Below are 25213 nucleotides of genomic sequence, written 5' to 3'. Positions count from 1 at the left end.
TTACATTTTACAATTGAAATGTGTGGACAAAAGGAAATTTTGGAGGAATCACCCCCAGCTCACTAAACATAAAAGTCATGAAAGCAGAAATGCAATCGCCTGCGGCCACACCACCTTGAATAAGCCTTATCTCGTCTGATCTCAGAAGCTAAGCAATGTTGGGCTTGGTTAGTACTTGGATGGGAGACCACCTGGGAATATCAAGTGCTGCAGGCATTACATTTTACAATTGAAATGTGTGGAGGACAAAAGGAAATTTTGGAGGAATCACCCCCAGCTCACTAAACATAAAAGTCATGAAAGCAGAAATGCAATCGCCTGCGGCCACACCACCTTGAATAAGCCTGATCTCGTCTGATCTCAGAAGCTAACCAATGTTGGGCTTGGTTAGTACTTGGATGGGAGACCACCTGGGAATATCAAGTGCTGCAGGCATTACATTTTTGTAATTACATTTTACAATTGAAATGTGTGGAGGACAAAAGGAAATTTTGGAGGAATCACCCCCAGCTCACTAAACATAAAAGTCATGAAAGCAGAAAAGCAATCGCCTGCGGCCACACCACCTTCAATAAGCCTGATCTCAGAAGCTAAGCAATGTTGGGCTTGGTTAGTACTTGGATGGGAGACCACCTGGGAATATCAAGTGCTGCAGGCATTACATTTTACAATTGAAATGTGTGGAGGACAAAAGGACATTTTGGAGGAATCACCCCCAGCTCACTAAACATAAAAGTCATGAAAGCAGAAATGCAATCGCCTGCGGCCACACCACCTTGAATAAGCCTGATCTCAGAAGCTAAGCAATGTTGGGCTTGGTTAGTACTTGGATGGGAGACCACCTGGGAATATCAAGTGCTGCAGGCATTACGTTTTTGTAATTACATTTTACAATTGAAATGTGTGGAGGACAAAAGGAAATTTTGGAGGAATCACCCCCAGCTCCCTAAACATAAGTCATGAAAGCAGAAATGCAATCGCCTGCGGCCACACCACCTTAAATTAGCCTGATCTCAGAAGCTAAGCAATGTTGGGCTTGGTTAGTACTTGGATGGGAGACCACCTGGGAATATCAAGTGCTGCAGGCATTATATTTTTGTAATTACATTTTACAATTGAAATGTGTGGAGGACAAAAGGAAATTTTGGAGGAATCACCCCCAGCTCACTAAACATAAAAGTCATGAAAGCAGAAATGCAATCGCCTGCGGCCACACCACCTTGACTAAGCCTGATCTCGTCTGATCTCAGAAGCTAAGCAATGTTGGGCTTGATTAGTACTTGGATGGGAGACCACCTGGGAATATCAAGTGCTGCAGGCATTACATTTTTGTAATTACATTTTACAATTGAAATGTGTGGAGGACAAAAGGAAATTTTGGAGGAATCACCCCCAGCTCACTAAACATAAAAGTCATGAAAGCAGAAATGCAATCGCCTGCGGCCACACCACCTTGAATAAGCCTGATCTCGTCTGATCTCAGAAGCTAAGCAATGTTGGGCTTGGTTAGTACTTGGATGGGAGACCACCTGGGAATATCAAGTGCTGCAGGCATTACATTTTACAATTGAAATGTGTGGAGGACAAAAGGAAATTTTGGAGGAATCACCCCCAGCTCACTAAACATAAAAGTCATGAAAGCAGGAATGCAATCGCCTGCGGCCACACCACCTTGAATAAGCCTGATCTCGTCTGATCTCAGAAGCTAAGTAATGTTGGGCTTGGTTAGTACTTGGATGGGAGACCACCTGGGAATATCAAGTGCTGCAGGCATTACATTTTTGTAATTACATTTTACAATTGAAATGTGTGGAGGACAAAAGGAAATTTTGGAGGAATCACCCCCAGCTCACTAAACATAAAAGTCATGAAAGCAGAAATGCAATCGCCTGTGGCCACACCACCTTGAATAAGCCTGATCTCGTCTGATCTCAGAAGCTAAGCAATGTTGGGCTTGGTTAGTACTTGGATGGGAGACCACCTGGGAATATCAAGTGCTGCAGGCATCACATTTTACAATTGAAATGTGTGGAGGACAAAAGGAAATTTTGGAGGAATCACCCCCAGCTCCCTAAACATAAAAGTCATGAAAGCAGAAATGCAATCGCCTGCGGCCACACCACCTTGAATAAGCCTGATCTTGCCTGATCTCAGAAGCTAAGCAATGTTGGGCTTGGTTAGTACTTGGATGGGAGACCACCTGGGAATATCATGTGCTGCAGGCATTACATTTTTGTAATTACATTTTACAATTGAAATGTGTGGAGGACAAAAGGAAATTTTGGAGGAATCACCCCCAGCTCACTAAACATAAAAGTCATGAAAGCAGAAATGCAATCGCCTGCGGCCACACCACCTTGAATAAGCCTGATCTCGTCTGATCTCAGAAGCTAAGCAATGTTGGGCTTGGTTAGTACTTGGATGGGAGACCACCTGGGAATATCAAGTGCTGCAGGCATTACATTTTACAATTGAAATGTGTGGAGGACAAAAGGAAATTTTGGAGGAATCACCCCCAGCTCACTAAACATAAAAGTCATGAAAGCAGAAATGCAATCGCCTGCGGCCACACCACCTTGAATAAGCCTGATCTCGCCTGATCTTGCCTGATCTCAGAAGCTAAGCAATGTTGGGCTTGGTTAGTACTTGGATGGGAGACCACCTGGGAATATCAAGTGCTGCAGGCATTACAATTTTGTAATTACATTTTACAATTGAAATGTGTGGAGGCCAAAAGGAAATTTTGGAGGAATCACCCCCAGCTCACTAAACATAAAAGTCATGAAAGCAGAAATGCAATCGCCTGCGGCCACACCACCTTGAATAAGCCTGATCTCAGAAGCTAAGCAATGTTGGGCTTGGTTAGTATTTGGATGGGAGACCACCTGGGAATATCAAGTGCTGCAGGCATTACATTTTACAATTGAAATGTGTGGAGGACAAAAGGAAATTTTGGAGGAATCACCCCCAGCTCACTAAACATAAAAGTCATGAAAGCAGAAATGCAATCGCCTGCTGCCACACCACCTTGAATAAGCCTGATCTCGTCTGATCTCAGAAGCTAAGCAATGTTGGGCTTGGTTAGTACTTGGATGGGAGACCACCTGGGAATATCAAGTGCTGCAGGCATTACATTTTACAATTGAAATGTGTGGAGGACAAAAGGAAATTTTGGAGGAATCACCCCCAGCTCACTAAACATAAAAGTCATGAAAGCAGAAATGCAATCTCCTGCGGCCACACCACCTTGAATAAGCCTGATCTCGTCTGATCTCAGAAGCTAAGCAATGTTGGGCTTGGTTAGTACTTGGATGGGAGACCACCTGGGAATATCAAGTGCTGCAGGCATTACATTTTACAATTGAAATGTGTGGAGGACAAAAGGAAATTTTGGAGGAATCACCCCCAGCTCACTAAACATAAAAGTCATGAAAGCAGAAAAGCAATCGCCTGCGGCCACACCACCTTGAATAAGCCTGATCTCGTCTGATCTCAGAAGCTAAGCAATGTTGAGCTTGGTTAGTACTTGGATGGGAGACCACCTGGGAATATCAAGTGCTGCAGGCATTACATTTTTGTAATTACATTTTACAATTGAAATGTGTGGAGGACAAAAGGAAATTTTGGAGGAATCACCCCCAGCTCACTAAACATAAAAGTCATGAAAGCAGAAATGCAATCGCCTGCGGCCACACCACCTTGAATAAGCCTGATCTCGTCTGATCTCAGAAGCTAAGCAATGTTGGGCTTGGTTAGTACTTGGATGGGAGACCACCTGGGAATATCAAGTGCTGCAGGCATTACATTTTACAATAGAAATGTGTGGAGGACAAAAGGAAATTTTGGAGGAATCACCCCCAGCTCACTAAACATAAAAGTCATGAAAGCAGAAATGCAATCGCCTGCGGCCACACCACCTTGAATAAGCCTGATCTCGTCTGATCTCAGAAGCTAAGCAATGTTGGGCTTGGTTAGTACTTGGATGGGAGACCACCTGGGAATATCAAGTGCTGCAGGCATTACATTTTACAATTGAAATGTGTGGAGGACAAAAGGAAATTTTGGAGGAATCACCCCCAGCTCACTAAACATAAAAGTCATGAAAGCAGAAATGCAATCGCCTGCGGCCACACCACCTTGAATAAGCCTGATCTCGTCTGATATCAGAAGCTAAGCAATGTTGGGCTTGGTTAGTACTTGGATGGGAGACCACCTGGGAATATCAAGTGCTGCAGGCATTACATTTTACAATTGAAATGTGTGGAGGACAAAAGGAAATTTTGGAGGAATCACCCCCAGCTCACTAAACATAAAAGTCATGAAAGCAGAAATGCAATCGCCTGCTGCCACACCACCTTGAATAAGCCTGATCTCGTCTGATCTCAGAAGCTAAGTAATGTTGGGCTTGGTTAGTATTTGGATGGGAGACCACCTGGGAATATCAAGTGCTGCAGGCATTACATTTTACAATTGAAATGTGTGGAGGACAAAAGGAAATTTTGGAGGAATCACCCCCAGCTCACTAAACATAAAAGTCATGAAAGCAGAAATGCAATCGCCTGCGGCCACACCACCTTGAATAAGCCTGATCTCGTCTGATCTCAGAAGCTAAGCAATGTTGGGCTTGGTTAGTACTTGGATGGGAGACCACCTGGGAATATCAAGTGCTGCAGGCATTACATTTTTGTAATTACATTTTACAATTGAAATGTGTGGAGGACAAAAGGAAATTTTGGAGGAATCACCCCCAGCTCACTAAACATAAAAGTCATGAAAGCAGAAATGCAATCGCCTGCGGCCACACCACCTTGAATAAGCCTGATCTCAGAAGCTAAGCAATGTTGGGCTTGGTTAGTACTTGGATGGGAGACCACCTGGGAATATCAAGTGCTGCAGGCATTACATTTTTGTAATTACATTTTACAATTGAAATGTGTGGAGGACAAAAGGAAATTTTGGAGGAATCACCCCCAGCTCACTAAACATAAAAGTCATGAAAGCAGAAATGCAATCGCCTGCGGCCACACCACCTTGAATAAGCCTGATCTCGTCTGATCTCAGAAGCTAAGCAATGTTGGGCTTGGTTAGTACTTGGATGGGAGACCACCTGGGAATATCAAGTGCTGCAGGCATTACATTTTTGTAATTACATTTTACAATTGAAATGTGTGGAGGACAAAAGGAAATTTTGGAGGAATCACCCCCAGCTCACTAAACATAAAAGTCATGAAAGCAGAAATGCAATCGCCTGCGGCCACACCACCTTGAATAAGCCTGATCTCGTCTGATCTCAGAAGCTAAGCAATGTTGGGCTTGGTTAGTACTTGGATGGGAGACCACCTGGGAATATCAAGTGCTGCAGGCATTACATTTTACAATTGAAATGTGTGGAGGACAAAAGGAAATTGTGGAGGAATCACCCCCAGCTCACTAAACATAAAAGTCATGAAAGCAGAAATGCAATCGCCTGCGGCCACACCACCTTGAATAAGCTTGATCTCGTCTGATCTCAGAAGCTAAGCAATGTTGGGCTTGGTTAGTACTTGGATGGGAGACCACCTGGGAATATCAAGTGCTGCAGGCATTACATTTTACAATTGAAATGTGTGGAGGACAAAAGGAAATTTTGGAGGAATCACCCCCAGCTCACTAAACATAAAAGTCATGAAAGCAAAAATGCAATCGCCTGCGGCCACACCACCTTGAATAAGCCTGATCTCGTCTGATCTCAGAAGCTAAGCAATGTTGGGCTTGGTTAGTACTTGGATGGGAGACCACCTGGGAATATCAAGTGCTGCAGGCATTACATTTTACAATTGAAATGTGTGGAGGACAAAAGGAAATTTTGGAGGAATCACCCCCAGCTCACTAAACATAAAAGTCATGAAAGCAGAAATACAATCGCCTGCGGCCACACCACCTTGAATAAGCCTGATCTCGTCTGATCTCAGAAGCTAAGCAATGTTGGGCTTGGTTAGTACTTGGATGGGAGACCACCTGGGAATATCAAGTGCTGCAGGCATTACATTTTTGTAATTACATTTTACAATTGAAATGTGTGGAGGACAAAAGGAAATTTTGGAGGAATCACCCCCAGCTCACTAAACATAAAAGTCATGAAAGCAGAAATGCAATCGCCTGCAGCCACACCACCTTGATTAAGCCTGATCTCGTCTGATCTCAGAAGCTAAGCAATGTTGGTCTTGGTTAGTACTTGGATGGGAGACCACCTGGGAATATCAAGTGCTGCAGGCATTACATTTTACAATTGAAATGTGTTTAGGACAAGAGGGAATTTTGGAGTAATCACCCCCAGCTCACTAAACATAAAAGTCATGAAAGCAGGAAAGCAGAAAAGCAATCGCCTGTAGCCACACCACCTTGAATAAGCCTGATCTCGTCTGATCTCAGAAGCTAAGCAATGTTGGGCTTTGTTAGTACTTGGATGGGAGACCACCTGGGAATATCAAGTGCTGCAGGCATTACATTTTACAATTGAAATGTGTGGAGGACAAAAGGAAATTTTGGAGGAATCACCCCCAGCTCACTAAACATAAAAGTCATGAAAGCAGAAATGCAATCGCCTGCGGCCACACCACCTTGAATAAGTCTGATCTCGTCTGATCTCAGAAGCTAAGCAATGTTGGGCTTGGTTAGTACTTGGATGGGAGACCACCTGGGAATATCAAGTGCTGCAGGCATTACATTTTTGTAATTACATTTTACAATTGAAATGTGTGGAGGACAAAAGGAAATTTTGGAGGAATCACCCCCAGCTCACTAAACATAAAAGTCATGAAAGCAGAAATGCAATCGCCTGTGGCCACACCACCTTGAATAAGCCTGATCTCGTCTGATCTCAGAAGCTAAGTAATGTTGGGCTTGGTTAGTACTTGGATGGGAGACCACCTGGGAATATCAAGTGCTGCAGGCATTACATTTTTGTAATTACATTTTACAATTGAAATGTGTGGAGGACAAAAGGAAATTTTGGAGGAATCACCCCCAGCTCACTAAAAATAAAAGTCATGAAAGCAAAAATGCAATCGCCTGCGGCCACACCACCTTGAATAAGCCTGATCTCGTCTGATCTCAGAAGCTAAGCAATGTTGGGCTTGGTTAGTACTTGGGTGGGAGACCACCTGGGAATATCAAGTGCTGCAGGCATTACATTTTTGTAATTACATTTTACAATTGAAATGTGTGGAGGACAAAAGGAAATTTTGGAGGAATCACCCCCAGCTCACTAAACATAAAAGTCATGAAAGCAGAAATGCAATCGCCTGCGGCCACACCACCTTGAATAAGCCTGATCTCGTCTGATCTCAGAAGCTAAGTAATGTTGGGCTTGGTTATTACTTGGATGGGAGACCACCTGGGAATATCAAGTGCTGCAGGCATTACATTTTTGTAATTACATTTTACAATTGAAATGTGTGGAGGACAAAAGGAAATTTTGGAGGAATCACCCCCAGCTCACTAAACATAAAAGTCATGAAAGCAGAAATGCAATCGCCTGCGGCCACACCACCTTGAATAAGTCTGATCTCAGAAGCTAAGCAATGTTGGGCTTGGTTAGTACTTGGATGGGAGACCACCTGGGAATATCAAGTGCTGCAGGCATTACATTTTTGTAATTACATTTTACAATTGAAATGTGTGGAGGACAAAAGGAAATTTTGGAGGAATCACCCCCAGCTCACTAAACATAAAAGTCATGAAAGCAGAACTGCAATCGCCTGCGGCCACACCACCTTGAATAAGCCTGATCTCAGAAGCTAATCAATGTTGGGCTTGGTTAGTACTTGGATGGGAGACCACCTGGGAATATCAAGTGCTGCAGGCATTACATTTTACAATTGAAATGTGTGGAGGACAAAAGGAAATTTTGGAGGAATCACCCCCAGCTCACTAAACATAAAAGTCATGAAAGCAGAAATGCAATCGCCTGCGGCCACACCACCTTGAATAAGCCTGATCTTGTCTGATCTCAGAAGCTAAGCAATGTTGGGCTTGGTTAGTACTTGGATGGGAGACCACCTGGGAATATCAAGTGCTGCAGGCATTACATTTTTGTAATTACATTTTACAATTGAAATGTGTGGAGGACAAAAGGAAATTTTGGAGGAATCACCCCCAGCTCACTAAACATAAAAGTCATGAAAGCAGCAATGCAATCGCCTGCGGCCACACCACCTTGAATAAGCCTGGTGCATTGTGGGATTTGTCAGGTGATCAGAGGAGGAAGCTACACTGTGCTAGTGGAGGAATCTCTGTTTGGGGATTTTATTTTGAGGTTTTTCTACTTTAATATTCATCTTTTTTCTTGGATTTTCTTTGGACATTTCTAGGACTGTTGTGATTGAAAAGGATTGTGTGCCTGGAGTTGTGGATGTACAACGGACAATGTCCCTAGGCATGTCTAGGCATGCCGGGGACACAAATGGAGCTGAAAATAGGCCTCATGGAGAAAAAAGGATTTATAAAAAAGAGTATACGGTGGTTGTTCTGGTTAAGGACAATTCAAAGATTTCAGCTGAAGATGTGATAAATGCCACTGATAAGCAGTGTGGATTTGGGAAAGTATTTGCATGTGTTCCTAAACAACAGGACAAATATGAAATTACGGTGGAGAGCAGAGAAGTGGCTGAAATACTGCTTGGAGGAATATGCATAAAGGGAAATAATTTTGCATGTGAGCCACTTTCTTCAGGTAAAGTGGTGGTTTCTTTTTTAAATTTGCCTGCATATATATCTGACCTGGACATTAGGAGTAAGCTAATGGCATGGGGAGTTGTAATCTGCTCAGATGTGAAAAGAAGGTTTTACCCAGGTACTCATGTTGCTGATGGGACAAGGTTTGTTATGGTTCAATTCACTAATGAAGTAAAGTCATTGCCTTACAGCGCAAAGTTTGTAACAGCTGAGGGGCTGAGACATTTTAGGGTGATACATAACAATCAACATAAAGTTTGCCTGTCATGTCTGTCCTCGGAACATCTACTCAAGGACTGCCCCACTTTCATTTGTTTTGATTGCGGGGTTCAGGGGCACTCAAGCAGGAACTGTGCAGCGCCGCGTTGTGAGGAGTGTAGGAGGAAGCCGCAGTGGTGCATTTGCATTGACTCGGACAGTAAGGCTGGGAGCAAGGACAAGGGTACTGACAGTGATAGAGGAACTGAGGAAGACGATGATATTACTGGACCACTGGAGCATAAGGAGTTGGAGGGCACTCATAAAAAAGCAGGAAGTGAAACTGCAGTACCGAGACTGAATGCTGGAGAGGAGCCTCAAGCTGCAGTTATAGAAATGGAGGCTGCTGATGACCAAACACTATCGACAGATATTGCAAGGGAGTCGGGGGACTGGGTGGAAGCTGCATCAACAAATGGGAAAGTGGTGAGTGAAACTGCAGCACCGAGAATGAATGCTGGGAAGGAGCCACAAGCTGCAGTTATAGAAATGGAGGCTGCTGATGACCAAACACTATCGACAGATATTGCAAGGGAGATGGGGGTCCGGTTGGAAGCTGCATCAACAAGTAAGGAGGGGGTAGAGCAGGTACAAGCTGCTGGAGACTGTTCAACAGAAGGGTTGAGCATAACTTGCCCTTTAGGGAAAACTATGCTAACTGTGGCTGAGGGAATTGGAAATAACAAAATAGAGAAGGAGGAATGGGTTGAGACAGGGGGAAAAAAAATGTTTAGAAGATCGAAGGTGAAAGTGAAACCTAACCTTGATAAGATCACATCCAGATGTGTGAGGAAAAAGAAAGACATTGGGACATTGGTTTGCAAAACAACGGTTGCAAAAATGATTAAAACAAAAGGGTTTGATGTTCTGCAGGAAGAGGAAGCATAATGGTCAGGTTTTTGAAAGAATTGTTTCTTCTTTTTGCAGGAATGGTCTCAATATTATCACTTAATGTAAATGGGTTAAGGAATTTTGCTAAACTTGAACAAGTTTTAATTAATGTAAATAAGAATGATATTGTCTGCCTGCAGGAAACTTTCTGGGATGACGTTTTTATTCATGATTTCAAACATTTATGGAATGGGGACATCTATACTAGTAATTATTCCAACCACAGGAGAGGGGTGGCTGTATTAGTTAGTAATAATTTTAAGGAAAGTGTTTCTTTGTTAGAGAAGGATACCGAAGGGAGATTTATAAAAATGCAAATTCATTTTAAAAATAACTGTTTTGAATTGGTTAATTGTTATGCTCCTAATGATCAAAAGGAGCGTTTTGATTTTTTTACTGGCCTAGAGAGACACCTAGGAGCAGACAATGTCATTATGGTGGGAGACTTCAATGTAGCTATGAGCACTATTGACATCGCATCAGGAATGGTTTTCAAAGGTGATTATTCCAGAAATTTGTTGGCAAGGCATTTGGAGAATTATAATTATATTGATTTCTGGAGATGCCGAAATTCTTTAAAGAGGGATTTCTCCAGGAGACAGTTTGTACAAAAGGAATTAAACCAAAGCAGAATAGATTTTGGAATATGTCATGTTAACTTTCTTAGCTACCTGGGGAAGATTGGTTATAAATTCACCTCTTTCAGCGATCATGCTGCTTTCTCTTTTCAAGTCCTGTTTAATAAGTTGCATAAAGGACCAGGGTTGTGGTGTCTTAATAATCAATTTTTGAAAGAAGATTTGTTTAGTAAGGGAATTGAAATATTAATTAGGGATAGTATGAAGTGTCCATTGTTTCAAAATGAAAAACGAATATGGTGGGATAATTTAAAATACAATATAAAGAAATACTGCATTCAATATGGGATAAATAGAAATAAAATTAAAATTAAGAATGAGCAGGAGGTTCAGGTAGAACTTAAACGTGAATATGAGAAGGCAGCAGAACTGATGGATATGAATTATAACAGAATTGAGGAATTGCAAGACAAAATTAAAGGAATTGAAAACGAGCGCTGTGAGGGGGCAATACTAAGATCCAAAGCCAGACATGTGGTGGAGGGAGAGAAAAGCACTACATTCTTTTTTGGGCTTGAAAAACAAAGACAACAGGATTCCTATATAGAAGAACTGACTAAAAGTAATGGGGAAGTAACTGAAGAACAGGGTGAAATCTTAAAAGAAGTTTGTAATTTTTACACAGGGCTTTTTAAAAAACAAGGTACAATTTTGGAGGAGAGGGAGAAAATACTTTCTTTTATAGCAACTAAAGTGAGTGAGGAAGACAGGGAGAGTTGTGAGAAGGAGATTAGGTTGGAGGAACTAGAAGACGCCTTGCAGGATATGACAACTAATAAAAGTCCTGGTTCAGATGGGTTAACCCTGGAATTTTATCTTAAATTTAAAAATCTTATCTGCCCTATTTTATTACAAGTATTTAAAGAGGTTAAAGAGAAAGGTCTTTTAAGTCCAACAATGAGAATGGGGATAGTTACTTTAATCTACAAGAAACAAGGAGATAAAGCCTTATTAAAAAACTACCGGCCCATAAGTCTGTTGAATTGTGATTATAAGGCACTAACAAGGATTTTCACAAATCGTTTGAAAGCGGTATTGCCTAAGATAATATCCTCCTCCCAAACTTATTGTGTGCCAGGAAGGGATATAGCGGATACAATATGTTCGGTAAGGGATGTAGTTAGTTACTTGAAAATGGAGCAAAAAGAAGGCTATATTTTAAAAGTAGATCAGGAAAAAGCCTTTGATAGGGTGGAACATGATTACTTATTAGAGGTGCTGCAGAGATTTGGTTTTGGGAATAGTTTTACCTCATGGGTTAAGATTTTTTATACCAATATTTTTAGTAGGGTAAAATGTAATGGCAATCTGACTGAGTTCTTCCCAGTGGAGAGGTCAGTGAGACAGGGATGTCCTCTCTCTGCTTTGCTGTATTCAGTAATTGCAGAACCCCTGAGCCTGGCAATACAAGGGAATAAAGACATAATTGGAGTCCCAATTCCTGGTTGTAATGAAAAATCAATTATATATCAGCATGCAGATGACACCACACTCACAGTGTCGAGTTTAGACAGCATCCCAAAAATAATGGAAGTGTTCACATCTTACTGTTCTGCTTCAGGGGCAAAAATCAATATTGATAAATCAGAAATTCTCCCTGTAAGGAAAAGCAATACACTTTTAGATATACCTTTCAAAATTGCAGAGGAAAGCCTTCAGATCTTGGGGGTATATATTGGATTAGAAGAGAGGTCAGTGGCTGAAAAGAACTGGCAGGAAAAGATAATCAAAATGAGGGCCATCTTGAATTTGTGGAGTGGCAGGGAGTTGACTCTGAAGGGTAAAGTCTTGGTCATTAATAGTCTGTTTCTTTCCAGGATATGGTATTTACTGAGTGTTAAGGAGATCCCCCAGTGGGCTGAGAAAGAGATTAAAAACATGATGGTTAGGTTTCTGTGGGCTGGGAAACCTGCTAAGATCAGCTATAATACAGTCATTGGGAAAATCAGTAAAGGAGGGCTAATGCTGGCAGATATTGAGCTAAAACGAAAGAGCTTTCGAATTAAAGTGGTTAAAAAGTTTTTAGACCCTACGAATAACAGTGTATGGAAGCACTTTCTGAAACATTTTTTATCAAATTGTGGGGGTTTGGGAATGGGGGAAGAAATTCTATTAATGTGTCTTAAACCTTCAATGGTAAAGGATGTTCCCTGGATTTATAAAGAAGTTCTAGTGGCTTGGTCTGAGTTCTTGCAGCATGTCTCTTTTAAGCCAGAGACCAGAGAACAAATATTGGAGCAGCCTCTTTTTTTGAACCCACTGTTAAAAGTGCAAGGTGTGACACTTTATAAAAAGAGTTTTATAGAAGCAGGTGTTAGTAAAATTAAAGACATTATGTACGTTTTTAAAGAAGGCTTTTTACCCAGTTTGGCAATAGTTGACTTGGTAAAAGAAAAGAACGAAGATATTCCCATTAGTATAATAATAAAGGAGTACAGTAAAATACAAAGTGCCGTCCCTGAGAGTTGGGTGAGGGTTATTAATCAAGAACATAACAGCAAACTGTCACGTGGAGTTTCTTTGCCTGTGTTTCTTCTAAAAAGGAAAAATAAATACTTTAACATTATTGAATGTACGACCAAATTGTTCTATTTAGTGTTAATGAGTGTGGTTTTTAAAAAGCCAACGTCGGAGCAATTCTGGCAAAAAATATTTCCAAACTTTAAAATCTGTACAATTTGGAATAATGTAAGACAGACTTATAAATCTCCCGAATGTGAAGAAAATGATTTTAAACTGAGGCACAACTGCATCTTTACAAAGTGGCTCCTTTTTAAAATGCACAAAAGTGACAATGCCTTGTGTTCAGTGTGTCAAAGTAGAGAGGAAGGATTATTGCATCTATTTGTAAAATGCACTGAACTGCAGGGGCTGAGGGAATACTTGAGGGGTTTAATAGAGGGGTTCTTTAAATTTGCAGAGCAGAATGTACTCAATACATTGTCATGGGAGGAAATGTTTTTGTTTGGATTGACTGATAAAATAGATAATGTTAACACTCTAGCGGTGAACTTATTTTTGAGTTATGCAAGGTATACAATTTTAAAGAGAAGAAACATGGCAGAGTTTCATAATATGAAAGTAGATATTGTAAAATTGTATATTTTTTATGTGAAGAAAAATATTTCATATATATTTCATTACTGAGTAGAACATAAACAAATGGAGCATTTTGATGAAAAAATTCTCTATAACAATATTTTTCTTAGGAAAACACATAACAGCCTTGTTTTCAAGTTGTAAATATTGTGCAATGTTAGAAAAAAAAAAAAAAATAAAAAAAAAAATAAGCCTGATCTCGTCTGATCTCAGGAGCTAAGCAATGTTGGGCTTGGTTAGTACTTGGATGGGAGACCACCTGGGAATATCAAGTGCTGCAGGCATTACATTTTACAATTGAAATGTGTGGAGGACAAAAGGAAATTTTGGAGGAATCAAAAAGAAAGAAAAGAAAAAAAATAAAAAAAAAAAAAAAAAATAAGCCTGATCTCAGAAGCTAAGCAATGTTGGGCTTGGTTAGTACTTGAATGGGAGACCACCTGGGAATATCAAGTGCTGCAGGCATTACATTTTAGTAATTACATTTTACAATTGAAATGTGTGGAGGACAAAAGGAAATTTTGGAGGAATCACCCCCAGCTCACTAAACATAAAAGTCATGAAAGCAGAAATGCAATCGCCTGCGGCCACACCACCTTGAATAAGCCTGATCTCGTCTGATCTCAGAAGCTAAGCAATGTTGGGCTTGGTTAGTACTTGGATGGGAGACCACCTGGGAATATCAAGTGCTGCAGGCATTACATTTTTGTAATTACATTTTACAATTGAAATGTGTGGAGGACAAAAGGAAATTTTGGAGGAATCACCCCCAGCTCACTAAACATAAAAGTCATGAAAGCAGAAATGCAATCGCCTGTGGCCACACCACCTTGAATAAGCCTGATCTCGTCTGATCTCAGAAGCTAAGCAATGTTGGGCTTGGTTAGTACTTGGATGGGAGACCACCTGGGAATATCAAGTGCTGCAGGCATTACATTTTACAATTGAAATGTGTGGAGGACAAAAGGAAATTTTGGAGGAATCACCCCCAGCTCACTAAACATAAAAGTCATGAAAGCAGAAATGCAATCGCCTGCGGCCACACCACCTTGAATAAGCCTGATCTCGTCTGATCTCAGAAGCTAAGCAATGTTGGGCTTGGTTAGTACTTGGATGAGAGACCACCTGGGAATATCAAGTGCTGCAGGCATTACATTTTACAATTGAAATGTGTGGAGGACAAAAGGAAATTTTGGAGGAATCACCCCCAGCTCACTAAACATAAAAGTCATGAAAGCAGAAATGCAATCGCCTGCGGCCACACCACCTTGAATAAGCCTGATCTCGTCTGATCTCAGAAGCTAAGCAATGTTGGGCTTGGTTAGTACTTGGATGGGAGACCACCTGGGAATATCAAGTGCTGCAGGCATTACATTTTACAATTGAAATGTGTGGAGGATAAAAGGAAATTTTGGAGGAATCACCCCCAGCTCACTAAACATAAAAGTCATGAAAGCAGAACTGCAATCGCCTGCGGCCACACCACCTTGAATAAGTCTGATCTCGTCTGATCTCAGAAGCTAAGCAATGTTGGGCTTGGTTAGTACTTGGATGGGAGACCACCTGGGAATATCAAGTGCTGCAGGCATTACATTTTACAATTGAAATGTGTGGAGGACAAAAGGAAATTTTGGAGGAATCACCCCCAGCTCACTAAACATAAAAGTCATGAAAGCAGAAATGCAATCGCCTGCGGCCACACCACCTTGAATAAGCCTGATCTCGTCTGATCTCAGGAACTAAGCAATGTTGGGCTTGGTTAGTACTTGGATGGGAGACCACCTGGGAATATCAAGTGCTGCAGGCATTACATTTTTGTAATTACATTTTACAATTGAAATGTGTGGAGGACAAAAGGAAATTTTGGAGGAATCACCCCCAGCTCACTAAACATAAAAGTCATGAAAGCAGAAAAATAATCGCCTGTGGCCACACCACCTTGAATAAGCCTGATCTCGTCTGATCTCAGAAGCTAAGCAATGTTGGGCTTGGTTAGTACTTGGGTGGGAGACCACCTGGGAATATCAAGTGCTGCAGGCATTACATTTTACAATTGATATGTGTGGAGGCCAATGGGAAATTTTGGAGGAATCACCCCCAGCTCACTAAACATAAAAGTCATGAAAGCAGAAATGCAATCGCCTGCGGCCACACCACCATGAATTTAGCCTGATCTCAGAAGCTAAGCAATGTTGGGCTTGGTTAGTACTTGGATGGGAGACCACCTGGGAATATCAAGTGCTGCAGGCATTACATTTTTGTAATTACATTTTACAATTGAAATGTGTGGAGGACAGAAGGAATTTTTGGAGGAATCACCCCCAGCTCACTAAACATAAAAGTCATGAAAGCAAAAATGCAATCGCCTGCGGCCACACCACCTTGAATAAGTGTGATCTCAGAAACTAAGCAATGTTGGGCTTGTTTAGTACTTGGATGGGAGACCACCTCGGAATATCAAGTGCTGCAGGCATTACATTTTACAATTGAAATGTGTGGAGGACAAAAGGAAATTTTGGAGGAATCACCCCCATCTCACTAAACATAAAAGTCATGAAAGCAGAAATGCAATTGCCTGCGGCCACACCACCTTGAATAAGTCTGATCTCAGAAGCTAAGCAATGTTGGGCTTGGTTAGTACTTGGATGGGAGACCACCTGGGAATATCAAGTGCTGCAGGCATTACATTTTACAATTGAAATGTGTGGAGGACAAAAGGAAATTTTGGAGGAATCACCCCCAGCTCACTAAACATAAAAGTCATGAAAGCAGAAATGCAATCGCCTGCGGCCACACCACCTTGAATAAGTCTGATCTCAGAAGCTAAGCAATGTTGGGCTTGGTTAGTACTTGGATGGGAGACCACCTGGGAATATCAAGTGCTGCAGGCATTACATTTTACAATTGAAATGTGTGGAGGACAAAAGGAAATTTTGGAGGAATCACCCCCAGCTCACTAAACATAAAAGTCATGAAAGCAGAAATGCAATCGCCTGCGGCCACACCACCTTGAATAAGCCTGATCTCGTCTGATCTCAGAAGCTAAGCAATGTTGGGCTTGGTTAGTACTTGGATGGGAGACCACCTGGGAATATCAAGTGCTGCAGGCATTACATTTTTGTAATTACATTTTACAATTGAAATGTGTGGACGACAAAAGGAAATTTTGGAGGAATCACCCCCAGCTCACTAAACATAAAAGTCATGAAAGCAGAAATGCAATCGCCTGCGGCCACACCACCTTGAATAAGCCTGATCTCGTCTGATCTCAGAAGCTAAGCAATGTTGGGCTTGGTTAGTACTTGGATGGGAGACCACCTGGGAATATCAAGTGCTGCAGGCATTACATTTTACAATTGAAATGTGTGGAGGACAAAAGGAAATTTTGGAGGAATCACCCCCAGCTCACTAAACATGAAAGTCATGAAAGCAGAAATGCAATCGCCTGCGGCCACACCACCTTGAATAAGCCTGATCTCGTCTGATCTCAGAAGCTAAGCAATGTTGGGCTTGGTTAGTACTTGGATGGGAAACCACCTGGGAATATCAAGTGCTGCAGGCATTACATTTTTGTAATTACATTTTACAATTGAAATGTGTGGAGGACAAAAGGAAATTTTGGAGGAATCACCCCCAGCTCCCTAAACATAAAAGTCATGAAAGCAGAAATGCAATCGCCTGCGGCCACACCACCTTGAATAAGCCTGATCTCAGAAGCTAAGCAATGTTGGGCTTGGTTAGTACTTGGATGGGAGACCACCTGGGAATATCAAGTGCTGCAGGAATTACATTTTTGTAATTACATTTTACAATTGAAATGTGTGGAGGACAAAAGGAAATTTTGGAGGAATCACCCCCAGCTCACTAAACATAAAAGTCATGAAAGCAGAAATGCAATCGCCTGCGGCCACACCACCTTGAATAAGCCTGATCTCGTCTGATCTCAGAAGCTAAGCAATGTTGGGCTTGGTTAGTACTTGGATGGGAGACCACCTGGGAATATCAAGTGCTGCAGGCATTACATTTTTGTAATTACATTTTACAATTGAAATGTGTGGAGGACAAAAGGAAATTTTGGAGGAATCACCCCCAGCTCACTAAACATAAAAGTCATGAAAGCAGAAATGCAATCGCCTGCGGCCACACCACCTTGAATAAGCCTGATCTCAGAAGCTAAGCAATGTTGGGCTTGGTTAGTACTTGGATGGGAGACCACCTGGGAATATCAAGTGCTGCAGGAATTACATTTTTGTAATTACATTTTACAATTGAAATGTGTGGAGGACAAAAGGAAATTTTGGAGGAATCACCCCCAGCTCACTAAACATAAAAGTCATGAAAGCAGAAATGCAATCGCCTGCGGCCACACCACCTTGAATAAGCCTGATCTCGTCTGATCTCAGAAGCTAAGCAGTGTTGGGCTTGGTTAGTACTTGGATGGGAGACCACCGGGAATATCAAGTGCTGCAGGCATTACATTTTACAATTGAAATGTGTGGAGGACAAAAGGAAATTTTGGAGGAATCACCCCCAGCTCACTAAACATAAAAGTCATGAAAGCAAAAATGCAATCGCCTGCGGCCACACCACCTTGAATAAGTGTGATCTCAGAAACTAAGCAATGTTGGGCTTGTTTAGTACTTGGATGGGAGACCACCTGGGAATATCAAGTGCTGCAGGCATTACATTTTACAATTGAAATGTGTGGAGGACAAAAGGAAATTTTGGAGGAATCACCCCCAGCTCACTAAACATAAAAGTCATGAAAGCAGAAATGCAATTGCCTGCGGCCACACCACCTTGAATAAGTCTGATCTCAGAAGCTAAGCAATGTTGGGCTTGGTTAGTACTTGGATGGGAGACCACCTGGGAATATCAAGTGCTGCAGGCATTACATTTTACAATTGAAATGTGTGGAGGACAAAAGGAAATTTTGGAGGAATCACCCCCAGCTCACTAAACATAAAAGTCATGAAAGCAGAAATGCAATCGCCTGCGGCCACACCACCTTGAATAAGCCTGATCTCGTCTGATCTCAGAAGCTAAGCAATGTTGGGCTTGGTTAGTACTTGGATGGGAGACCACCTGGGAATATCAAGTGCTGCAGGCATTACATTTTTGTAATTACATTTTACAATTGAAATGTGTGGAGGACAAAAGGAAATTTTGGAGGAATCACCCCCAGCTCACTAAACATAAAAGTCATGAAAGCAGAAATGCAATCGCCTGCGGCCACACCACCTTGAATAAGCCTGGTCTCGTTTGATCTCAGAAGCTAAACAATGTTGGGCTTGGTTAGTACTTGGATGGGAGACCACCTGGGAATATCAAGTGCTGCAGGCATTACATTTTACAATTGAAGTGTGTGGAGGACAAAAGGAAATTTTGGAGGAATCACCCCCAGCTCACTAAACATAAAAGTCATGAAAGCAGAAATGCAATCGCCTGCGGCCACACCATCTTGAATAAGCCTGATCTCGTCTGATCTCAGAAGCTAAGCAATGTTTGGCTTGGTTAGTACTTGGATGGGAGACCACCTGGGAATATCAAGTGCTGCAGGCATTACATTTTTGTAATTACATTTTACAATTGAAATGTGTGGAGGACAGAAGGAATTTTTGGAGGAATCACCCCCAGCTCACTAAACATAAAAGTCATGAAAGCAAAAATGCAATCGCCTGCGGCCACACCACCTTGAATAAGTGTGATCTCAGAAACTAAGCAATGTTGGGCTTGTTTAGTACTTGGATGGGAGACCACCTCGGAATATCAAGTGCTGCAGGCATTACATTTTACAATTGAAATGTGTGGAGGACAAAAGGAAATTTTGGAGGAATCACCCCCATCTCACTAAACATAAAAGTCATGAAAGCAGAAATGCAATTGCCTGCGGCCACACCACCTTGAATAAGTCTGATCTCAGAAGCTAAGCAATGTTGGGCTTGGTTAGTACTTGGATGGGAGACCACCTGGGAATATCAAGTGCTGCAGGCATTACATTTTACAATTGAAATGTGTGGAGGACAAAAGGAAATTTTGGAGGAATCACCCCCAGCTCACTAAACATAAAAGTCATGAAAGCAGAAATGCAATTGCCTGCGGCCACACCACCTTGAATAAGTCTGATCTCAGAAGCTAAGCAATGTTGGGCTTGGTTAGTACTTGGATGGGAGACCACCTGGGAATATCAAGTGCTGCAGGCATTACATTTTACAATTGAAATGTGTGGAGGACAAAAGGAAATTTTGGAGGAATCACCCCCAGCTCACTAAACATAAAAGTCATGAAAGCAGAAATGCAATCGCCTGCGGCCACACCACCTTGAATAAGTCTGATCTCAGAAGCTAAGCAATGTTGGGCTTGGTTAGTACTTGGATGGGAGACAACCTGGGAATATCAAGTGCTGCAGGCATTACATTTTACAATTGAAATGTGTGGAGGACAAAAGGAAATTTTGGAGGAATCACCCCCAGCTCACTAAACATAAAAGTCATGAAAGCAGAAATGCAATCGCCTGCGGCCACACCACCTTGAATAAGCCTGATCTCAGAAGCTAAGCAATGTTGGGCTTGGTTAGTACTTGGATGGGAGACCACCTGGGAATATCAAGTGCTGCAGGCATTACATTTTTGTAATTACATTTTACAATTGAAATGTGTGGAGGACAAAAGGAAATTTTGGAGGAATCACTCCCAGCTCACTAAACATAAAAGTCATGAAAGCAGAAATGCAATCGCCTGCGGCCACACCACCTTGAATAAGCCTGATCTCGTCTGATCTCAGAAGCTAAGCAATGTTGGGCTTGGTTAGTACTTGGATGGGAGACCACCTGGGAATATCAAGTGCTGCAGGCATTACATTTTACAATTGAAATGTGTGGAGGACAAAAGGAAATTTTGGAGGAATCACCCCCAGCTCACTAAACATGAAAGTCATGAAAGCAGAAATGCAATCGCCTGCGGCCACACCACCTTGAATAAGCCTGATCTCGTCTGATCTCAGAAGCTAAGCAATGTTGGGCTTGGTTAGTACTTGGATGGGAAACCACCTGGGAATATCAAGTGCTGCAGGCATTACATTTTTGTAATTACATTTTACAATTGAAATGTGTGGAGGACAAAAGGAAATTTTGGAGGAATCACCCCCAGCTCCCTAAACATAAAAGTCATGAAAGCAGAAATGCAATCGCCTGCGGCCACACCACCTTGAATAAGCCTGATCTCAGAAGCTAAGCAATGTTGGGCTTGGTTAGTACTTGGATGGGAGACCACCTGGGAATATCAAGTGCTGCAGGAATTACATTTTTGTAATTACATTTTACAATTGAAATGTGTGGAGGACAAAAGGAAATTTTGGAGGAATCACCCCCAGCTCACTAAACATAAAAGTCATGAAAGCAGAAATGCAATCGCCTGCGGCCACACCACCTTGAATAAGCCTGATCTCGTCTGATCTCAGAAGCTAAGCAATGTTGGGCTTGGTTAGTACTTGGATGGGAGACCACCTGGGAATATCAAGTGCTGCAGGCATTACATTTTTGTAATTACATTTTACAATTGAAATGTGTGGAGGACAAAAGGAAATTTTGGAGGATTCACCCCCAGCTCACTAAACATAAAAGTCATGAAAGCAGAAATGCAATCGCCTGCGGCCACACCACCTTGAATAAGCCTGATCTCGTCTGATCTCAGAAGCTAAGCAATGTTGGGCTTGGTTAGTATTTGGATGGGAGACCACCTGGGAATATCAAGTGCTGCAGGCATTACATTTTTGTAATTACATTTTACAATTGAAATGTGTGGAGGACAAAAGGAAATTTTGGAGGAATCACCCCCAGCTCACTAAACATAAGTCATGAAAGCAGAAATGCAATCGCCTGCGGCCACACCACCTTGAATAAGCCTGATCTCGTCTGATCTCAGAAGCTAAGCAGTGTTGGGCTTGGTTAGTACTTGGATTAGAGACCACCTGGGAATATCAAGTGCTGCAGGCATTACATTTTTGTAATTACATTTTACAATTGAAATGTGTGGAGGACAAAAGGAAATTTTGGAGGAATCACCCCCAGCTCACTAAACATAAAAGTCATGAAAGCAGAAATGCAATCGCCTGCGGCCACACCACCTTGAATAAGCCTGATCTCGTCTGATCTCAGAAGCTAAGCAATGTTGGGCTTGGTTAGTACTTGGATGGGAGACCACCTGGGAATATCAAGTGCTGCAGGCATTACATTTTACAATTGAAATGTGTGGAGGACAAAAGGAAATTTTGGAGGAATCACCCCCAGCTCACTAAACATAAAAGTCATGAAAGCAGAAATGCAATCGCCTGCGGCCACACCACCTTGTATAAGCCTGATCTCAGAAGCTAAGCAATGTTGGGCTTGGTTAGTACTTGGATGGGAGACCACCTGGGAATATCAAGTGCTGCAGGCATTACATTTTACAATTGAAATGTGTGGAGGACAAAAGGACATTTTGGAGGAATCACCCCCAGCTCACTAAACATAAAAGTCATGAAAGCAGAAATGCAATCGCCTGCGGCCACACCACCTTGAATAAGCCTGATCTCGTCTGATCTCAGAAGCTAAACAATGTTGGGCTTGGTTAGTACTTGGATGGGAGACCACCTGGGAATATCAAGTGCTGCAGGCATTACATTTTTGTAATTACATTTTACAATTGAAATGTGTGGAGGACAAAAGGAAATTTTGGAGGAATCACCCCCAGCTCACTAAACATAAAAGTCATGAAAGCAGAAATGCAATCGCCTGCGGCCACACCACCTTGAATAAGCCTGATCTCAGAAGCTAAGCAATGTTGGGCTTGGTTAGTACTTGGATGGGAGACCACCTGGGAATATCAAGTGCTGCAGGCATTACATTTTACAATTGAAATGTGTGGAGGACAAAAGGAAATTTTGGAGGAATCACCCCCAGCTCACTAAACATAAAAGTCATGAAAGCAGAAATGCAATCGCCTGCGGCCACACCACCTTGAATAAGCCTGATCTCGTCTGATCTCAGAAGCTAAGCAATGTTGGGCTTGGTTAGTACTTGGATGGGAGACCACCTGGGAATATCAAGTGCTTTAGGCATTACATTTTACAATTGAAATGTGTGGAGGACAAAAGGAAATTTTGGAGGAATCACCCCCAGCTCACTAAACATAAAAGTCATGAAAGCAGAAATGCAATCGCCTGCGGCCACACCACCTTGAATAAGCCTGGTCTCGTCTGATCTCAGAAGCTAAGCAATGTTGGGCTTGGTTAGTACTTGGATGGGAGACCACCTGGGAATATCAAGTGCTGCAGGCATTACATTTTACAATTGAAATGTGTGGAGGACAAAAGGAAATTTTGGAGGAATCACCCCCAGCTCTCTAAACATAAAAGTCATGAAAGCAGAAATGCAATCGCCTGCGGCCACACCACCTTGAATAAGCCTGATCTCGTCTGATCTCAGAAGCTAAGCAGTGTTGGGCTTGGTTAGTACTTGGATGGGAGACCACCGGGAATATCAAGTGCTGCAGGCATTACATTTTACAATTGAAATGTGTGGAGGACAAAAGGAAATTTTGGAGGAATCACCCCCAGCTCACTAAACATAAAAGTCATGAAAGCAGAAATGCAATCGCCTGCGGCCACACCACCTTGAATAAGCCTGATCTCGTCTGATCTCAGAAGCTAAGCAGTGTTGGGCTTGGTTAGTACTTGGATGGGAGACCACCTGGGAATATCAAGTGCTGCAGGCATTACATTTTACAATAGAAATGTGTGGAGGACAAAAGGAAATTTTGGAGGACTCACCCCCAGCTCACTAAACATAAAAGTCATGAAAGCAGAAATGCAATCGCCTGCGGCCACACCACCTTGAATAAGCCTGATCTCGTCTGATCTCAGAAGCTAAGCAATGTTGGGCTTGGTTAGTACTTGGATGGGAGACCACCTGGGAATATCAAGTGCTGCAGGCATTACATTTTTGTAATTACATTTTACAATTGAAATGTGTGGAGGACAAAAGGAAATTTTGGAGGGATCACCCCCAGCTCACTAAACATAAAAGTCATGAAAGCAGAAATGCAATCGCCTGCGGCCACACCACCTTGAATAAGCCTGATCTCGTCTGATCTCGTCTGATCTCAGAAGCTAAGCAATCTTGGGCTTGGTTATTATTATTATTATTATTTATTTCTTAGCAGACGCCCTTATCCAGGGCGACTTACAATCGCAAGCAAATACAAATACATTCAAGTGTTACAATATAAGTCATACAATAAGAACAAGAAATACAATAATTCTCAAGTGTGACAAACCACAATTCAATAATACAGCAGATAATAGTGAAAGTTACATCAGGATATGATTAAGTAGTGATAGTTACATCAGGATATGATTAAGTACAAAATACTACAGATTAAACACTTGGGAGATTACAATATTCTGAGGTACAGGATTAAATGCAGTAAAATAGGGGGCAGATAAGAGCAAAATAAAGCATATTTAAATGAAGGGTGATAGTGTCCCAGGATACAACAGAGGAGTTCTACAGGTGCTGTTTGAAGAGGTGAGTCTTAAGGAGGCGCCGGAATGTGGTCAGGGACTGGGCAGTCCTGACATCTGTAGTACTTGGATGGGAGACCACCTGGGAATATCAAGTGCTGCAGGCATTACATTTTACAATTGAAATGTGTGGAGGACAAAAGGAAATTTTGGAGGAATCACCCCCAGCTCACTAAACATAAAAGTCATGAAAGCAGAAATGCAATCGCCTGCGGCCACACCACCTTGAATAAGCCTGATCTCGTCTGATCTCAGAAGCTAAGCAATGTTGGGCTTGGTTAGTACTTGGATGGGAGACCACCTGGGAATATCAAGTGCTGCAGGCATTACATTTTACAATTGAAATGTGTGGAGGACAAAAGGTAATTTTGGAGGAATCACCCCCAGCTCCCTAAACATAAAAGTCATGAAAGCAGAAATGCAAACTCCTGCGGCCACACCACCTTGAATAAGCCTGATCTCGTCTGATCTCAGAAGCTAAGCAATGTTGGGCTTGGTTAGTACTTGGATGGGAGACCACCTGGGAATATCAAGTGCTGCAGGCATTACATTTTTGTAATTAAATTTTAGAATTGAAATGTGTGGAGGACAAAAGGAAATTTTGGAGGAATCACCCCCAGCTCACTAAACATAAAAGTCATGAAAGCAGAAATGCAATCGCCTGCGGCCACACCACCTTGAATAAGCCTGATCTCAGAAGCTAAGCAATGTTGGGCTTGGTTAGTACTTGGATGGGAGACCACCTGGGAATATCAAGTGCTGCAGGCATTACATTTTTGTAATTAAATTTTACAATTGAAATGTGTGGAGGACAAAAGGAAATTTTGGAGGAATCACCCCCAGCTCACTAAACATAAAAGTCATGAAAGCAGAAACGCAATCGCCTGCGGCCACACCACCTTGAATAAGCCTGATCTCAGAAGCTAAGCAATGCTGGGCTTGGTTAGTACTTGGATGGGAGACCACCTGGGAATATCAAGTGCTGCAGGCATTACATTTTACAATTGAAATGTGTGGAGGCCAAAAGGAAATTTTGGAGGAATCACCCCCAG

The 25213-nt window shown here is 42.0% G+C and overlaps 49 non-coding genes and 34 pseudogenes across 49 annotated transcripts; all 83 read left to right on the top strand.

Annotated features, from left to right (window-relative positions):
* The first annotated feature begins 97 nt into the window (after positions 1–97).
* LOC131712964 (5S ribosomal RNA) lies at positions 98–216 on the top strand. The gene has a single exon (XR_009314851.1). It is a non-coding gene; the product is annotated as a 5S ribosomal RNA (ribosomal RNA).
* A 100-nt stretch (positions 217–316) lies between these two features.
* LOC131711240 (5S ribosomal RNA) lies at positions 317–435 on the top strand. The gene has a single exon (XR_009313123.1). It is a non-coding gene; the product is annotated as a 5S ribosomal RNA (ribosomal RNA).
* A 114-nt stretch (positions 436–549) lies between these two features.
* On the top strand, positions 550–658 carry LOC131715933 (5S ribosomal RNA; annotated as a pseudogene).
* Positions 659–758: 100 nt separating this feature from the next.
* LOC131714940 (5S ribosomal RNA) lies at positions 759–867 on the top strand (annotated as a pseudogene).
* A 112-nt stretch (positions 868–979) lies between these two features.
* Positions 980–1088, top strand: LOC131716153 (5S ribosomal RNA; annotated as a pseudogene).
* Positions 1089–1202: 114 nt separating this feature from the next.
* LOC131720727 (5S ribosomal RNA) lies at positions 1203–1321 on the top strand. The gene has a single exon (XR_009319624.1). It is a non-coding gene; the product is annotated as a 5S ribosomal RNA (ribosomal RNA).
* A 114-nt stretch (positions 1322–1435) lies between these two features.
* LOC131717695 (5S ribosomal RNA) lies at positions 1436–1554 on the top strand. Its single transcript, XR_009316586.1, has one exon. It is a non-coding gene; the product is annotated as a 5S ribosomal RNA (ribosomal RNA).
* A 100-nt stretch (positions 1555–1654) lies between these two features.
* Positions 1655–1773, top strand: LOC131710755 (5S ribosomal RNA). Its single transcript, XR_009312637.1, has one exon. It is a non-coding gene; the product is annotated as a 5S ribosomal RNA (ribosomal RNA).
* Positions 1774–1887: 114 nt separating this feature from the next.
* LOC131710143 (5S ribosomal RNA) lies at positions 1888–2006 on the top strand. The gene has a single exon (XR_009312012.1). It is a non-coding gene; the product is annotated as a 5S ribosomal RNA (ribosomal RNA).
* Positions 2007–2106: 100 nt separating this feature from the next.
* Positions 2107–2225, top strand: LOC131713954 (5S ribosomal RNA; annotated as a pseudogene).
* A 114-nt stretch (positions 2226–2339) lies between these two features.
* Positions 2340–2458, top strand: LOC131717694 (5S ribosomal RNA). The gene has a single exon (XR_009316585.1). It is a non-coding gene; the product is annotated as a 5S ribosomal RNA (ribosomal RNA).
* Positions 2459–2558: 100 nt separating this feature from the next.
* Positions 2559–2687, top strand: LOC131714036 (5S ribosomal RNA; annotated as a pseudogene).
* Positions 2688–2801: 114 nt separating this feature from the next.
* On the top strand, positions 2802–2910 carry LOC131715712 (5S ribosomal RNA; annotated as a pseudogene).
* Positions 2911–3010: 100 nt separating this feature from the next.
* LOC131711272 (5S ribosomal RNA) lies at positions 3011–3129 on the top strand. The gene has a single exon (XR_009313155.1). It is a non-coding gene; the product is annotated as a 5S ribosomal RNA (ribosomal RNA).
* Positions 3130–3229: 100 nt separating this feature from the next.
* LOC131710694 (5S ribosomal RNA) lies at positions 3230–3348 on the top strand. The gene has a single exon (XR_009312576.1). It is a non-coding gene; the product is annotated as a 5S ribosomal RNA (ribosomal RNA).
* A 100-nt stretch (positions 3349–3448) lies between these two features.
* On the top strand, positions 3449–3567 carry LOC131712274 (5S ribosomal RNA). Its single transcript, XR_009314167.1, has one exon. It is a non-coding gene; the product is annotated as a 5S ribosomal RNA (ribosomal RNA).
* A 114-nt stretch (positions 3568–3681) lies between these two features.
* LOC117418956 (5S ribosomal RNA) lies at positions 3682–3800 on the top strand. Its single transcript, XR_004546991.1, has one exon. It is a non-coding gene; the product is annotated as a 5S ribosomal RNA (ribosomal RNA).
* A 100-nt stretch (positions 3801–3900) lies between these two features.
* On the top strand, positions 3901–4019 carry LOC131717692 (5S ribosomal RNA). The gene has a single exon (XR_009316583.1). It is a non-coding gene; the product is annotated as a 5S ribosomal RNA (ribosomal RNA).
* Positions 4020–4119: 100 nt separating this feature from the next.
* Positions 4120–4238, top strand: LOC117418954 (5S ribosomal RNA). The gene has a single exon (XR_004546989.2). It is a non-coding gene; the product is annotated as a 5S ribosomal RNA (ribosomal RNA).
* A 100-nt stretch (positions 4239–4338) lies between these two features.
* Positions 4339–4457, top strand: LOC131713656 (5S ribosomal RNA; annotated as a pseudogene).
* A 100-nt stretch (positions 4458–4557) lies between these two features.
* On the top strand, positions 4558–4676 carry LOC117419266 (5S ribosomal RNA). Its single transcript, XR_004547228.2, has one exon. It is a non-coding gene; the product is annotated as a 5S ribosomal RNA (ribosomal RNA).
* Positions 4677–4790: 114 nt separating this feature from the next.
* Positions 4791–4899, top strand: LOC117418952 (5S ribosomal RNA; annotated as a pseudogene).
* A 114-nt stretch (positions 4900–5013) lies between these two features.
* LOC117418951 (5S ribosomal RNA) lies at positions 5014–5132 on the top strand. The gene has a single exon (XR_004546986.1). It is a non-coding gene; the product is annotated as a 5S ribosomal RNA (ribosomal RNA).
* Positions 5133–5246: 114 nt separating this feature from the next.
* Positions 5247–5365, top strand: LOC117418950 (5S ribosomal RNA). The gene has a single exon (XR_004546985.1). It is a non-coding gene; the product is annotated as a 5S ribosomal RNA (ribosomal RNA).
* Positions 5366–5465: 100 nt separating this feature from the next.
* On the top strand, positions 5466–5584 carry LOC117418949 (5S ribosomal RNA). Its single transcript, XR_004546984.2, has one exon. It is a non-coding gene; the product is annotated as a 5S ribosomal RNA (ribosomal RNA).
* Positions 5585–5684: 100 nt separating this feature from the next.
* On the top strand, positions 5685–5803 carry LOC117418948 (5S ribosomal RNA). The gene has a single exon (XR_009316582.1). It is a non-coding gene; the product is annotated as a 5S ribosomal RNA (ribosomal RNA).
* A 100-nt stretch (positions 5804–5903) lies between these two features.
* Positions 5904–6022, top strand: LOC131717691 (5S ribosomal RNA). The gene has a single exon (XR_009316581.1). It is a non-coding gene; the product is annotated as a 5S ribosomal RNA (ribosomal RNA).
* A 114-nt stretch (positions 6023–6136) lies between these two features.
* On the top strand, positions 6137–6255 carry LOC117419224 (5S ribosomal RNA). Its single transcript, XR_004661946.2, has one exon. It is a non-coding gene; the product is annotated as a 5S ribosomal RNA (ribosomal RNA).
* Positions 6256–6363: 108 nt separating this feature from the next.
* LOC131713203 (5S ribosomal RNA) lies at positions 6364–6482 on the top strand (annotated as a pseudogene).
* Positions 6483–6582: 100 nt separating this feature from the next.
* Positions 6583–6701, top strand: LOC131711252 (5S ribosomal RNA). Its single transcript, XR_009313135.1, has one exon. It is a non-coding gene; the product is annotated as a 5S ribosomal RNA (ribosomal RNA).
* A 114-nt stretch (positions 6702–6815) lies between these two features.
* On the top strand, positions 6816–6934 carry LOC131711973 (5S ribosomal RNA). Its single transcript, XR_009313862.1, has one exon. It is a non-coding gene; the product is annotated as a 5S ribosomal RNA (ribosomal RNA).
* A 114-nt stretch (positions 6935–7048) lies between these two features.
* On the top strand, positions 7049–7167 carry LOC131720742 (5S ribosomal RNA). The gene has a single exon (XR_009319639.1). It is a non-coding gene; the product is annotated as a 5S ribosomal RNA (ribosomal RNA).
* A 114-nt stretch (positions 7168–7281) lies between these two features.
* On the top strand, positions 7282–7400 carry LOC131713199 (5S ribosomal RNA). Its single transcript, XR_009315083.1, has one exon. It is a non-coding gene; the product is annotated as a 5S ribosomal RNA (ribosomal RNA).
* Positions 7401–7514: 114 nt separating this feature from the next.
* LOC131715774 (5S ribosomal RNA) lies at positions 7515–7623 on the top strand (annotated as a pseudogene).
* A 114-nt stretch (positions 7624–7737) lies between these two features.
* On the top strand, positions 7738–7846 carry LOC131715684 (5S ribosomal RNA; annotated as a pseudogene).
* A 100-nt stretch (positions 7847–7946) lies between these two features.
* Positions 7947–8065, top strand: LOC131711832 (5S ribosomal RNA). The gene has a single exon (XR_009313721.1). It is a non-coding gene; the product is annotated as a 5S ribosomal RNA (ribosomal RNA).
* Positions 8066–14180: 6115 nt separating this feature from the next.
* LOC131717690 (5S ribosomal RNA) lies at positions 14181–14299 on the top strand. The gene has a single exon (XR_009316580.1). It is a non-coding gene; the product is annotated as a 5S ribosomal RNA (ribosomal RNA).
* A 114-nt stretch (positions 14300–14413) lies between these two features.
* On the top strand, positions 14414–14532 carry LOC131710142 (5S ribosomal RNA). The gene has a single exon (XR_009312011.1). It is a non-coding gene; the product is annotated as a 5S ribosomal RNA (ribosomal RNA).
* Positions 14533–14632: 100 nt separating this feature from the next.
* Positions 14633–14751, top strand: LOC131712400 (5S ribosomal RNA). The gene has a single exon (XR_009314293.1). It is a non-coding gene; the product is annotated as a 5S ribosomal RNA (ribosomal RNA).
* Positions 14752–14851: 100 nt separating this feature from the next.
* On the top strand, positions 14852–14970 carry LOC131717689 (5S ribosomal RNA). Its single transcript, XR_009316579.1, has one exon. It is a non-coding gene; the product is annotated as a 5S ribosomal RNA (ribosomal RNA).
* Positions 14971–15070: 100 nt separating this feature from the next.
* LOC131711251 (5S ribosomal RNA) lies at positions 15071–15189 on the top strand. Its single transcript, XR_009313134.1, has one exon. It is a non-coding gene; the product is annotated as a 5S ribosomal RNA (ribosomal RNA).
* A 100-nt stretch (positions 15190–15289) lies between these two features.
* Positions 15290–15408, top strand: LOC117418994 (5S ribosomal RNA). Its single transcript, XR_009313354.1, has one exon. It is a non-coding gene; the product is annotated as a 5S ribosomal RNA (ribosomal RNA).
* Positions 15409–15522: 114 nt separating this feature from the next.
* Positions 15523–15641, top strand: LOC131710481 (5S ribosomal RNA). The gene has a single exon (XR_009312353.1). It is a non-coding gene; the product is annotated as a 5S ribosomal RNA (ribosomal RNA).
* Positions 15642–15741: 100 nt separating this feature from the next.
* On the top strand, positions 15742–15851 carry LOC117418991 (5S ribosomal RNA; annotated as a pseudogene).
* Positions 15852–15965: 114 nt separating this feature from the next.
* Positions 15966–16074, top strand: LOC131716521 (5S ribosomal RNA; annotated as a pseudogene).
* A 100-nt stretch (positions 16075–16174) lies between these two features.
* Positions 16175–16283, top strand: LOC131715773 (5S ribosomal RNA; annotated as a pseudogene).
* Positions 16284–16383: 100 nt separating this feature from the next.
* LOC117418988 (5S ribosomal RNA) lies at positions 16384–16492 on the top strand (annotated as a pseudogene).
* Positions 16493–16592: 100 nt separating this feature from the next.
* LOC131717688 (5S ribosomal RNA) lies at positions 16593–16711 on the top strand. The gene has a single exon (XR_009316578.1). It is a non-coding gene; the product is annotated as a 5S ribosomal RNA (ribosomal RNA).
* Positions 16712–16825: 114 nt separating this feature from the next.
* Positions 16826–16944, top strand: LOC131717687 (5S ribosomal RNA). The gene has a single exon (XR_009316577.1). It is a non-coding gene; the product is annotated as a 5S ribosomal RNA (ribosomal RNA).
* Positions 16945–17044: 100 nt separating this feature from the next.
* On the top strand, positions 17045–17163 carry LOC131710366 (5S ribosomal RNA). The gene has a single exon (XR_009312238.1). It is a non-coding gene; the product is annotated as a 5S ribosomal RNA (ribosomal RNA).
* A 114-nt stretch (positions 17164–17277) lies between these two features.
* On the top strand, positions 17278–17386 carry LOC131715894 (5S ribosomal RNA; annotated as a pseudogene).
* Positions 17387–17500: 114 nt separating this feature from the next.
* Positions 17501–17619, top strand: LOC131717685 (5S ribosomal RNA). The gene has a single exon (XR_009316575.1). It is a non-coding gene; the product is annotated as a 5S ribosomal RNA (ribosomal RNA).
* Positions 17620–17733: 114 nt separating this feature from the next.
* LOC131715893 (5S ribosomal RNA) lies at positions 17734–17842 on the top strand (annotated as a pseudogene).
* Positions 17843–17956: 114 nt separating this feature from the next.
* On the top strand, positions 17957–18074 carry LOC131713678 (5S ribosomal RNA; annotated as a pseudogene).
* Positions 18075–18174: 100 nt separating this feature from the next.
* LOC131716419 (5S ribosomal RNA) lies at positions 18175–18283 on the top strand (annotated as a pseudogene).
* Positions 18284–18383: 100 nt separating this feature from the next.
* Positions 18384–18492, top strand: LOC131715772 (5S ribosomal RNA; annotated as a pseudogene).
* Positions 18493–18592: 100 nt separating this feature from the next.
* LOC117418977 (5S ribosomal RNA) lies at positions 18593–18711 on the top strand. Its single transcript, XR_009316574.1, has one exon. It is a non-coding gene; the product is annotated as a 5S ribosomal RNA (ribosomal RNA).
* A 114-nt stretch (positions 18712–18825) lies between these two features.
* On the top strand, positions 18826–18944 carry LOC131712585 (5S ribosomal RNA). The gene has a single exon (XR_009314476.1). It is a non-coding gene; the product is annotated as a 5S ribosomal RNA (ribosomal RNA).
* A 100-nt stretch (positions 18945–19044) lies between these two features.
* LOC131713278 (5S ribosomal RNA) lies at positions 19045–19163 on the top strand (annotated as a pseudogene).
* A 114-nt stretch (positions 19164–19277) lies between these two features.
* On the top strand, positions 19278–19386 carry LOC131716520 (5S ribosomal RNA; annotated as a pseudogene).
* A 100-nt stretch (positions 19387–19486) lies between these two features.
* On the top strand, positions 19487–19595 carry LOC131715771 (5S ribosomal RNA; annotated as a pseudogene).
* Positions 19596–19695: 100 nt separating this feature from the next.
* On the top strand, positions 19696–19804 carry LOC131715770 (5S ribosomal RNA; annotated as a pseudogene).
* Positions 19805–19904: 100 nt separating this feature from the next.
* On the top strand, positions 19905–20013 carry LOC131716467 (5S ribosomal RNA; annotated as a pseudogene).
* A 100-nt stretch (positions 20014–20113) lies between these two features.
* On the top strand, positions 20114–20222 carry LOC131714939 (5S ribosomal RNA; annotated as a pseudogene).
* A 114-nt stretch (positions 20223–20336) lies between these two features.
* On the top strand, positions 20337–20455 carry LOC131717684 (5S ribosomal RNA). Its single transcript, XR_009316573.1, has one exon. It is a non-coding gene; the product is annotated as a 5S ribosomal RNA (ribosomal RNA).
* Positions 20456–20555: 100 nt separating this feature from the next.
* On the top strand, positions 20556–20674 carry LOC131710365 (5S ribosomal RNA). The gene has a single exon (XR_009312237.1). It is a non-coding gene; the product is annotated as a 5S ribosomal RNA (ribosomal RNA).
* A 114-nt stretch (positions 20675–20788) lies between these two features.
* Positions 20789–20897, top strand: LOC131715892 (5S ribosomal RNA; annotated as a pseudogene).
* Positions 20898–21011: 114 nt separating this feature from the next.
* Positions 21012–21130, top strand: LOC131717683 (5S ribosomal RNA). Its single transcript, XR_009316572.1, has one exon. It is a non-coding gene; the product is annotated as a 5S ribosomal RNA (ribosomal RNA).
* A 114-nt stretch (positions 21131–21244) lies between these two features.
* Positions 21245–21363, top strand: LOC131711152 (5S ribosomal RNA). The gene has a single exon (XR_009313034.1). It is a non-coding gene; the product is annotated as a 5S ribosomal RNA (ribosomal RNA).
* Positions 21364–21475: 112 nt separating this feature from the next.
* Positions 21476–21594, top strand: LOC131714176 (5S ribosomal RNA; annotated as a pseudogene).
* A 114-nt stretch (positions 21595–21708) lies between these two features.
* LOC131717682 (5S ribosomal RNA) lies at positions 21709–21827 on the top strand. The gene has a single exon (XR_009316571.1). It is a non-coding gene; the product is annotated as a 5S ribosomal RNA (ribosomal RNA).
* Positions 21828–21927: 100 nt separating this feature from the next.
* LOC131715362 (5S ribosomal RNA) lies at positions 21928–22036 on the top strand (annotated as a pseudogene).
* A 100-nt stretch (positions 22037–22136) lies between these two features.
* LOC131710209 (5S ribosomal RNA) lies at positions 22137–22255 on the top strand. The gene has a single exon (XR_009312078.1). It is a non-coding gene; the product is annotated as a 5S ribosomal RNA (ribosomal RNA).
* A 114-nt stretch (positions 22256–22369) lies between these two features.
* Positions 22370–22478, top strand: LOC131714938 (5S ribosomal RNA; annotated as a pseudogene).
* A 100-nt stretch (positions 22479–22578) lies between these two features.
* On the top strand, positions 22579–22697 carry LOC131713550 (5S ribosomal RNA; annotated as a pseudogene).
* Positions 22698–22797: 100 nt separating this feature from the next.
* Positions 22798–22916, top strand: LOC131710888 (5S ribosomal RNA). The gene has a single exon (XR_009312771.1). It is a non-coding gene; the product is annotated as a 5S ribosomal RNA (ribosomal RNA).
* Positions 22917–23016: 100 nt separating this feature from the next.
* Positions 23017–23134, top strand: LOC131713677 (5S ribosomal RNA; annotated as a pseudogene).
* A 100-nt stretch (positions 23135–23234) lies between these two features.
* Positions 23235–23353, top strand: LOC131710056 (5S ribosomal RNA). Its single transcript, XR_009311926.1, has one exon. It is a non-coding gene; the product is annotated as a 5S ribosomal RNA (ribosomal RNA).
* Positions 23354–23453: 100 nt separating this feature from the next.
* LOC131717681 (5S ribosomal RNA) lies at positions 23454–23572 on the top strand. Its single transcript, XR_009316570.1, has one exon. It is a non-coding gene; the product is annotated as a 5S ribosomal RNA (ribosomal RNA).
* Positions 23573–24368: 796 nt separating this feature from the next.
* On the top strand, positions 24369–24487 carry LOC131717680 (5S ribosomal RNA). Its single transcript, XR_009316569.1, has one exon. It is a non-coding gene; the product is annotated as a 5S ribosomal RNA (ribosomal RNA).
* A 100-nt stretch (positions 24488–24587) lies between these two features.
* LOC131710693 (5S ribosomal RNA) lies at positions 24588–24706 on the top strand. The gene has a single exon (XR_009312575.1). It is a non-coding gene; the product is annotated as a 5S ribosomal RNA (ribosomal RNA).
* A 114-nt stretch (positions 24707–24820) lies between these two features.
* LOC131714937 (5S ribosomal RNA) lies at positions 24821–24929 on the top strand (annotated as a pseudogene).
* A 114-nt stretch (positions 24930–25043) lies between these two features.
* On the top strand, positions 25044–25152 carry LOC131715349 (5S ribosomal RNA; annotated as a pseudogene).
* Positions 25153–25213: the final 61 nt, after the last annotated feature.

The sequence above is a fragment of the Acipenser ruthenus genome, chromosome 44, assembly GCF_902713425.1.
Source record: "Acipenser ruthenus chromosome 44, fAciRut3.2 maternal haplotype, whole genome shotgun sequence".
In the NCBI taxonomy this organism is placed as follows: Eukaryota; Metazoa; Chordata; class Actinopteri; order Acipenseriformes; family Acipenseridae; genus Acipenser; species Acipenser ruthenus.
Note: the sequence above shows the minus strand (reverse complement) of the source record. Positions and strands in the feature narration are given on the sequence as shown.